The sequence below is a fragment of the Tyto alba genome, unplaced genomic scaffold (genome assembly GCF_018691265.1).
Source record: "Tyto alba isolate M040663 unplaced genomic scaffold, T.alba_DEE_v4.0 Super-Scaffold_1, whole genome shotgun sequence".
NCBI lineage: Eukaryota > Metazoa > Chordata > Aves > Strigiformes > Tytonidae > Tyto > Tyto alba.
The window spans coordinates 667,817-678,418 of record NW_024881261.1 but is presented as its reverse complement, the minus strand read 5'-3'; positions in this window follow the sequence as shown (position 1 = coordinate 678,418).

Genomic DNA, 10,602 nt, shown 5'->3' with positions numbered 1-10,602 from the left:
TGCTGTGCCCTGAGCAGTGCTGTGCCCTGAGCAGTGCTGTGCCCCGAGCAGTGCTGTGCCCTGAGCAGTGCTGTGCCACGAGCAGTGCTGTGCCCTGAGCAGTGCTGTGCCCCGAGCAGTGCTGTGCCCTGAGCAGTGCTGTGCCCTGAGCAGTGCTGTGCCCTGAGCAGTGCTGTGCCCTGAGCAGTGCTGTGCCCCGAGCAGCACGGAGCCCACGCTCCGAGCCAGGCGAGGGGCTGTTCTCCGTAGCTGCCTCCCCACGTCGACCCCTGCACGTGCAAGAGCCGGTGTAGGGAGCAGCAGTGCCGGACCCCAGGCGGGGTGCACAGCACAGGGTGCTTGCGGGCAAAGGCAAAGCATTTGCTCCCTCTGCTCCCTGTGTCCCAACCTGCATTTCTGGCAGAAATGTGTTCACCTACTTGAAACTGGAAACAGGGGGGGGGGGGGGGGGTCAGTGAATATAAAGCAACTGAAATAATTTTGCCATGCTTACTTAGATCCCTCAGAGAAAAGAAAGCGGAACAGCGTGTCAAACGGCACACGCAGAGGATGAAAGCAAGAGGAGAAAAATTAAAAGGAATGTCCCAGCTGGAACTGAAAAAAAGCAAAACAAGGCACTGAGACAGTAAGTATCTTCTCTTTTTCTGCGAGTACAGTGAACACGGTTCTCCGTGCTGATGAACAGTTGTTAGTTTGACAAGTTATTAATTTTACAAAAATCTGCAGTACCATATATTTTAAAATTAAAATTGCTAAAAATTAAACATTGTGGTTTTGCTCATGATAGAATTGTGTGTGTGTATGTGTATACAACATGCACATATAGAAACAGACATAAAAGTCTGTAGTGCTTTGAGTCTTTCGAAAGCAAAACCAAAACGCTAAGATAGAATACAAAAACCACGAAAGGCATAAAAGACAACCAGAGACTATTATAAAACTCAGTAGACGATGATGATTTTTATCGTGTGCTGTACAAGCCATTCGATGCAAGTGGTTAATACAGCAAAAAGTCGACATTCAAAATTATCCATTTACAGTTGGAAAGAGAACCCCTAAATCTATACACGGAGACATCAGTAAGCGTCCTCATTGGGAAGACAAAAATGCGAGCTGTCATAAAAAGTGGTGTAGCTGTAAAATTTATTTGCCTGTTGAAACGCTATTAGGAATTATTTTGTCTTAACTGAAAGTATTGTTTCAGTTTTCCAAGCTGCACAGCTAGTCAAAATGAAGTTACAGGTCTTTCAATAAAATGAGTCAGTGCTTTGCATATAGTCTGTTTGCTGTGCATAGTGAAGACGCTCAGCTCCAGGCCAGTTTTGCCTCCAGAGCCCGGGCTGATGTTTGATTCCCGTGGGTCTGGGGGAGCAGCTGGTGCTGCCGCTCCCCCGGGACCGGCGAGCCGGCAGCGCGGCCTCTCGCCCCGCTGTCCCCTCTCCTTTGGCTTCTGCCTGCCGGGCCGCTCCCCGGGTCTGATGATTTCGTCAGATTGAGAAAAGCAGTCTGTCTCAGAAATACGTTTCCTGGGAGCAGAGCCACCACAAATGCTCTGTCCGGTTCTCCGAATGCCGCGGCGCGCTGTGTACGTATCGCGCACGCTGACCAAGAAATCACCGTCAGTGACGTGTAGAGGTAGTACCGGTGGTACGAAACTTGGCAAAGCCTTTTCCCAGTGAAGAGTTGCATTGTCGTAATGATCAAACCCCTTTTATAATGCTGAAGGAATACGAAACAGCTCCAAAACTGTTCACTTACTCTGAATAGGAGCAGCAGCCAAAGGCCCCTTTTCTGCGGCAGCTCCTTCTGGCGCAGCAGCGAGAACCTGTGCCTGCTGGGTCACCCACGTTTGCACCCCTCGCTCGCGCGCGGTCCCGGGCAGTCCTGGCAGTGGCCGAGTGGGAATACTGGCAATGCACACGTGGCTGTACCTGGGCGAACTGATCGTCTAAAGGCCGTGGGTTTCATAGCCTCAGTTTTTGCAGCGTTCGCACCGCTTTACGGTATGCATACTTCTGGGGGAAAAAAAAAATAAATTCTGATTTTATAAAAAAATTAAAAAAAAAATAACAAATTCAGATCCTGCGCCCCAGCTGCACCCACAGGTGCTCGGCAGCGCGGGGGGCTGCCTTGCAAAGCCTCTCGTCCGGCTAGCTGCAGGGGCAAGCGTGTCTGCAGGGACTCGCGAGCCTTGCAGAGCCGGGGCACTGCTCCGTCTGCAGTGGCCTGCGCGTATTTTAAGAGTGGCAGTTACCACCCAAAAAGGGAGGCATTTCTGGATGGCGACCGGGGAGCGGTGGGATTTTAGGAGCTGGAGTTCATTCACCAAATCGGAGCGACCCCCAGCTTCCCGGCGTGCAGTTAGCACGCGGTGCCTTGTGCTGGCACAAAGGAGTGTGTTTTGCAGGGCGCGCGCTTCAAGCAGTGGGAAGATGTAACTCTATTAGCTTAATTGGTTTAATTTTTTTTTTAAATCGTTTTAAAGAAGGCACGTGGAATAGACTGTCAGGAGCCTAAGCCTGCAAAGATCTACTCATAGACTTCACTGTGAGCTTTTGCTTATGAAACGTGTGTAAAGTTGGTGTGATGATCTTAAGTTATTTTGGAATCCCCAAAGTTATTGCTTTTTGACTATGACTGTCTTGTATTCCATAGTACTCCTAACGTACTGAGTAGCAAAATAATGTTTTAAAATTTCTGGTTGTATTTCTAAAAAGCAGAATATTTTCATGAAGGTTTGTAAGAGCTTTACTGAATTTCCATCAACTTTCAAGTTTATTACAATTTTGTGAAGCATGTAAGTGAACGATTATGAATCGTAATCTGGTAAAAAGTATATTTACAAACCAATATTGGGTTGAGGCTATTCACAGATATATTTATTAATAATAAGTTCAGTGGTACATGTAGTTACTGTTTATTGCTTCCAAAATCTGCCGAGCTTTAATGCTTCCAGTCCTTTTAGAATCGATAGCTTCTGTATTCCTACAAACTGACCTACGCATGTATTTGCACTGATGGGATTTAAAAACCCTGTTTTCTCTTCAGCTATTTTAAAACACGCACATATTTAAATGTTAGCACGTGCACAGGACTGCAGATGCAAATCCCGGCGCATGGTTATGCTTGCACAGTTCACCTGGGCGGACCCGTCAATGTAAGTGTGTGCTCCGGCTCCTGACTGTGTCACGGCTTCGTGGCTGCACAAACGGAGGCTGCAGAAGGAGCAGGTCAAACTCTGGCCCGATAGACACACGCACTCTTTCTGTTCTTAATTATAGATACTTACTTATACATTATTTTTGTTTTGTTTTAAATCCAGGGTTGAAGATCTGCAGACCGAGCTAGCAAAAGCAAAAGGAGGCCTCCCTCCCCAGCAGTATCGTCTCACGGCCTTCACGGGCGAGCTTCCACCCGACCCACCAAGAAGGCAAACTCAAAAGGTCTTTTCCAGTAGCAAATTCTGGTTGCTTGGAATTGTTAAAGCGTGAAACATTTACTTTGTAAGAATGAAAATTACAAAAGCCTCCTCTTCTCACTTCTCCTTCCCGGCCGCATTGGACAATGTTAAACCTATAATGATAATCAATCGGCTTTAACGGACTGCAAAATTTGTCTCTTTTAGAAGATTGGTGGCACAGTGTTGTAAAGTGTTTTCTTCAGACTCTCTGACACATTTTCCTCCAACACGCTCCTGTAGGCTACAAAAATCCTATGAAAACAAAATTCAAAAATTGTCCCTAAGGTTTGGAGCGGCCATTTGTAATCTTACTAATATGAGGAACTGCGTATTCTTAGTTATCTAATTTCATGAATAACACATCTCTGGCCTTGCACTCCGTCCTAGTCATATCAGACCAGTCTGGGTTTTCACCACAAACGCTGTGTTTTAATGTTAAACCGTAACGTTATGCTTAAAGCCGGTCTTCAAACGCAGAATGACGTCACTTGCGTTTTGCTGTGACGAGGGCTGTGCCCTTCCCCTGGACGGAAGGGAGCAGGCAGGAGCCCTGCCCAGGGCTGCAGGGGGAGCGCCGGCCGGTGCTGCGGCGGCCGCCGCGTCGCTCCTTGGGGACCGGTGGAGCTGCGCAGCGCCAAGGCGGGGGGTGCCAGCGCGGGAGCTGGGGGGCTCTTGCCTTCCACGCCCCCGGAGCAGCAGCAATGCCCCGCAGAGGGCTTCACCGCAGAACCGCGCCGCAGGAGCTGGGCCAGGGGTCTTCCAGCACCACGGGAGCCCCCTGCGAAGGGGCTCGCGGTGCTGAACACCACCAGCGGCAAAGGTCTCCCTCCCTCCCTCCCTCCCGTGCTTTCTGTGCTCTCCCTCCATCCCCGGCCTCTCTCCTCCCCTGCCGTGGTCCTGTCACTTGTCCCCCTGGGACAGCAGCGGCACCTCAGCTGAGCCTTGCCTCCGCTTTCTGCTACGGCGTTGGAAATTCTGGTCGCGGGAATAAGCAGTAGCGCCACTGATCCGCTCTGGGGCCGAAGCGGCAGCGTTTGCAGGGGAAGGGTGGACGCGCAAAAGGGGAATTTCGCGTTAAGGGCACAGGTGGGGCCAGGCCCCCCAGCCCGGTGGAGCAGAGGTGGTTGGGTGGCGCAGGTGCAGCAGGGCCGGCTGGCGCTGCCCCGCGCCCCCGCGCCCCCGCGCCCCCGCGCCCCCGCGCCCCCGCGCCCCCGCGCCGCCGGGCTCCCTCGTCCGGCGGGGGTTACGGTCGAGGCTCGCCCGGGCGGTTCCGCCGACACGCAGACGGAAAGCTCCCCGCAGCTCCGGGCTCGGCGCCCTCTTCCTGAGCAGGCGCTGTTCACGGTGATGGTCACCCGATCCACTCCTGACGAGGTTTCCTCCGAACGCCCGTATCGCGCGTGCTTACGCGGTCCCGCCACCGTTTCCATACTGGCAGCTGTGCGCTGATTCAGTCCGTACTTTCCAAAATGGTCTACATCTGGCCCAAGCTGTGCTCAGAGTCACCGGATTTAATGAGTGCCTGTGGCAGCAGCAACTGCCTTAATTTCTGAGCAGTTCTGAAGGCAGACTTTCTGAAAAAGTGTATCACCATGTTTTGGATGATGCTTCAAAGAGAATCCTTTTCCTCCTGAAAATTAGTACGGATTTCTCTGTCCTTGATGACATTAGAACTTTCCTCTATGCTTGCCTGTTGCTCTAAATGTATTTTCAAGGTTTTGCAGAAAGCCAAGGTTGCCGCAGAACTACAGCTTGTCCTGTCCTCTAGGTACTGCGATTGCAACATTAAAAAGTTTCCATAATAAACAATAACAAATACCAATTCAGCTGAGGGTTTTAGAGTAACAGAGAAAATAATGCATAGCAGTATTCGTGTGAGTAAACATTTATTAGCCCTTTTTGGAAGGTCTCTACTTGAAACCTACACTAAGCTTCACCCGTTCGTGTTTAGCTCTTGGTCCTTTGTGTACAATGAGAATTCAGCTTTAGTCAATAGCAGAGATGCTTGATTTATTCCATACGAATCTAGTGTGCTTGAGTCTGTTCAGCAATTCAGATAAAATGGGATCCTTCCCTAAAAGATTAATAAAAATATACATGTTATTTGTAAAGGATGGCTATAAAAATAAGTTAGTGGATGCTACCCATCAAAACGTTGAATTTCGAAGAGCCCTGGAAATGAGTGTGACCGTTCTCTGGGAGCTGCACCGCAGGCAGAGCTGCAGAGGCGTGGGTTCACACGCACGTGGAACAGAGCAGGGGGAGGGAGCGGAACGTGTCTCGTTCCTGGTTCTAGCTCATACTGTCTGGAGGTATCAGCAAAAGCATTCATTTATGTACAGCATTCCTCTTTGGCTTGTGTATGCACCCTAAGGAAACCCTGAAGAAAATAGTACTAGCAGTTGTTACAGAACTACATTGTTTAAGTTATTAGCAAATGCAAGGTTAAAAAAAGGATTTTCTCTATTTTGTTGTTTTGTTTTGGTTTTGTTTTTTTTTTTTCCTAAAAGTCACATTTAAGAAGGACTTTTGTTTTTCATTGTTTTGACCTTCATGTCCCTTAAGTCCTAAGTGGAAAGCATCTGTTAAGGCTGAACTGGTGGATCCCAGGAGATCTGTTGCGTTTGTAGGTTTGTGGCCACCCCTAAAGCATCCTTCTTGCTTTCTGTGTGAGGTGTCGCTGCGTACACTTCCAGATATAGAGGAGAGAGATTTGTCTTGCACATGTCTGGAGCAACAACAGATTAATAGGAGGCAGTGATTATTTCAATTATTTTTGTACAAGTTCAAATGTGATGATTGATTTCTGTGCTGACTGTATTGGTACTTGCTCATGGAAAACTGGAAATGGACGCTTTCGCTCCAACAGGGGGGCTGAAATGAATTCATGCTCGTTTGTTCCACTTTCAGGAATGCCAGACCTCTGAGAGGAGAAGAAAAGAGGGAGGATCACCAAACACAAAAATTACTTGTTTTATCCTTTTGTTTTGTCACGCTTTACAGGCAGAGCACAGCAGGTCTGGCAGCGACGGTGCCCAGCACGCCTGCAGTCTGATCGTACCAATAACCGCCCTGGCTCCGGGTTCAGTCCCACAGGTGACGCTGATCTGTGCAGATATCGGTGAGTATTTAACGAGCCAGATTACACTTGTACCTGCAGCTGAACGTCACTCAGACCACGGGTGAATCGGCTGCTCTTGGGTGTTTATTAAGGCTGAGGGCTTGGAGCTTTTCCCAACCGGTTTCGATTCTGTGGTCTCACTGTCGCTTTTACACGGGTTTCAGGTGCTACTGGGGCATTCACCCGCTAAAATCTCGGGGTGTCTGGGCAGAAGGAAAGGCTTGGAGCGTTGAAACTCCCAAGCCAAGCTTTCCCAGCGAGGAGCTGCCCTGCTCCGGTGTGCAGAGCGCGGGCGGGCAGGACGGCGGGGCGGCAGCGATGGGCCTGGCTGCGCGGAGCGGGACGGCCTCCGGGCGCGAGGGAGGGATAATCCCGGCCCCGTTTGGCAAACGGTTAACGGGACTCTTTATTCTCAGGGATGTCAAACCCGTGCCACCGAGAACAAGCTCCTTGGAGCAAACACCCAGAAAGAAAAATAATTCAGCGCAAACCGTTGCGTTCGGCGGAGTTAACAGAAAGGCAGCTTACCTTGGGAAGTGTTGGGTGACCCTAATTCTCGAGGATTTCAAAGGCACAAACCCAGGTAGGAAAACACTACTACATTTGCCTACAAAGGAATAGAGACACCATCAGAACCTGCTACGCAGCCTCGCAAAACGTGCTTAATAACGTTTCCCTTGTGAACGGGGGAAAAAAATGTAGAACTTAAGCATTAGCAGGAATGTGTTCTCCCTCGTGACTTTTGAATATATGTCAGAGGATGAGCAAGCTGGTTGCAAGGTCATTGCAGTGAATAAGCAGCACAAAATCTACCCGGCAACAAAGGTGGAATTAATTCCTTCACAGTGGTGAAGTGACAGAAATAAACATTGGAGATGGGTGAAATAAATAAGATGTAAATTGCTAACCTTAAAATCTGAGGTACGTGGGAGAAGTGGCCTTGCAGATGTTATCTGACTCTGCTGAGGTCACCTGAAGTTTTCTCAATGATTTTAAGCGGCCAAAATTTCTCCCCACGTTTCCATCTTACGCATAATAATTGTGTCTTAGAGCCATGGTAATGTTTTTGATGTGTGCAGAGCAGCAGGGGGAAAAATGCCGTGGGTTGGCAGGTCGCCACCGAGTATTTCGCGTGTTGCTGCCGTGCGCGTGGCACGCGTGCTCCCAGAGGAAACCCCGGGCAGGTACGGACGGACGGACGGACGGACGGCTCCGAGCTGCCTGCGAGGTGGGAGCGTGGAGGTAGCTCAGGGCAGCTGCCGCCTCCGCACCGCTCGGGCCCGCAGCGCGCCACGGCCGAGTCGGACCCGAGGATTTCGGCTTTCGTTCGGACCGTGGCGTGTCTCAAACTGCAAAGGGGGTTTGTGACGTGCCCGGGGTTGGGAGGCCGGGCCCTCCTCGCGCCGCGGCAGCCCCGGGTTAGCGTTCCTGCGGGTGGGGGTCTGCGCAGAAGTCAGGCAAGGCGTCGGGGGGGGGCTGGGGGAGGACGGCTCCCCCTGGAGCGCTGGCATCCTTTGGCATCCCTAAGGGCACAGCTGAGCTGCCTGCGCTCGGGGGGGACGGGGGGGCAGGGGCTGATTCAGGCCCAGCGTGGCCCCGTAGCTGCTTTCCTCGACACGCGCCGCTGCCGTGGGTGCTCCTGGCGGCTGCGTTCTCGTTGCTGCCCCGCAACGTGAAAAGGCCGCGGCGTGCGGCTTGATGCGCGGCTCCTTCCGTTTTGACAGAGCCCGCTTGTTTCCCTAATTGTGGTGTTGGCAAAAGGCACCGCAGGCTCCTAGGGTCAGACCCCCAAAACAAGAAAAATCTGCCTGAGAGATGCATCAACACACAAACTTTAGATTTTTCAGGCTCTCTAGGAGCATTTAAATTCATGCACAGGCATTTTCTCAGAGGTGTGAAAAGCTGCAGAGCAGCTGGGTCTCCGGGGTGTCTCCCACCCGGAATTACCCCGTCCTTCAAATACAGTGACACCTCCCCTCGTTCCCCGGGCTGAGAAATTTCAGGTTTCCAAAAGGAATGGCCTCCCAGACCCCGAGTCTCGGCCCCTCTGCCCCCGCCAAAGGCTCTCTGCCGCCGTGCTCTGCTAGGGGTCAGCCGAGGTCGTGGGGAAACGTATTTGCTGTTGTGTTCCTCGTTACTGCTAATTCCGGCCCTTGCCTTTACCGTGCATAAATACTTTTAGCGTGAGCAGATTTGCCCAATTTGGTGTATTCTGAGGAAGCTGCGGCTGCGTTCCAGGGGCAGGGCTGGGGTGCTCAGGCTCCTCTGGGCGGGTGCGGAGGTGGGGTGCTGCCGGAGGGGGGTGCTGCTGGAGGGGGGTGCTGCCGGAAGGGGGGTGCTGCTGGAAGGGGGTGCTGCTGGAAGGGGGTGCTGCCGGCCCGGGGGGTGCTGCTGGAAGGGGGGTGCTGCCGGAGGGGGGTGCTGCTGGAGGGGGTGCTGCCGGCCCGGGGGTGCTGCTGGAAGGGGGTGCTGCTGGAGGGGGGTGCTGCTGGAGGGGGGTGCTGCTGGAAGGGGGGTGCTGCTGGAGGGGGGTGCTGCTGGAAGGGGGTGCTGCTGGAGGGGGGTGCTGCTGGAAGGGGGTGCTGCCGGCCCGGGGGGTGCTGCTGGAAGGGGGTGCTGCTGGAGGGGGGTGCTGCTGGAGGGGGGTGCTGCTGGAAGGGGGTGCTGCCAGCCCGGGGGGTGCTGCTGGAAGGGGGTGCTGCTGGAGGGGGGTGCTGCTGGAGGGGGGTGCTGCTGGAAGGGGGGTGCTGCTGGAGGGGGGTGCTGCTGGAAGGGGGTGCTGCTGGAGGGGGGTGCTGCTGGAAGGGGGTGCTGCCGGCCCGGGGGGTGCTGCTGGAAGGGGGGTGCTGCCGGAGGGGGGTGCTGCTGGAGGGGGTGCTGCCGGCCCGGGGGGTGCTGCTGGAAGGGGGTGCTGCTGGAGGGGGGTGCTGCTGGAGGGGGGTGCTGCTGGAAGGGGGTGCTGCTGGAGGGGGGTGCTGCCGGAGGGGGGTGCTGCTGGAGGGGGGTGCTGCTGGAGGGGGGTGCTGCCAGCCCGGGGGTGCTGCTGGAAGGGGGTGCTGCTGGAGGGGGGTGCTGCTGGAGGGGGGTGCTGCTGGAAGGGGGGTGCTGCTGGAGGGGGGTGCTGCTGGAAGGGGGGTGCTGCTGGAAGGGGGTGCTGCTGGAAGGGGGTGCTGCTGGAGGGGGGTGCTGCCGGCCCGGGGGGTGCTGCCGGCCCGGGGGGTGCTGCCGGAGGGGGGTGCTGCTGGAGGGGGGTGCTGCCGGAGTGGGGTGCTGCCGGAATGGGGTGCTGCTGGAGGGGGGTGCTGCCGGAGGGGGGTGCTGCTGGAGGGGGGTGCTGCTGGAGGGGGGTGCTGCCGGAGGGGGGTGCTGCTGGAGGGGGGTGCTGCCGGAGGGGGGTGCTGCTGGAGGGGGGTGCTGCTGGAGGGGGGTGCTGCCGGCCCGGGGGTGCTGCCCCCCCGCCGTTGCGCTCGCTGGGCACGGCCCCGGCCCGGCCCGGCCCGCGACGAGCGGCTCGGCTCCACGCGCCGAGCATCACCCCGCCTCAGCTTCGCGGCCCGCGCTGCCCCGCGTGACGCCACAGCCCATCGTTACGTCACCGCGGCGGTCACTCCGCGGGGGGGTGGGGGGGAGGGGAAGAGATCTCTCGTTCCCAGCCCCCCGCCGGGGCGGGGCGGGGGGAACAACGCGGCGGAAAAAGCGCCCGAGGCGGCGCCCCGGCCCCGCTGGGCGTGGGGTGTCCGTGTGTCCGTCCGCGCGCCCGCCGGTGGGAGCGCGGCTCGGCCGCCAGGGGGCGGGCGGGGCCGGTCCGCGCCGCCGCGCTCGCCCCGCCCCTCCCGGCGGCACGCGTGCGCGCAGGCCCCGCCCCCACGGCGCGTCGCTGAGCGCGGGGGTGGGGGGTGGCGCGCCGGTCCGCCCGCAGACGCGGGGGCGGCGCCGTGACGTCACGCCCCGACGTCAGCGGCGGCACCGTGAGGTCATCGCGCGGCGCGGCCCGGGCCGGCCCCAGCGGCCGGCGGCGGCG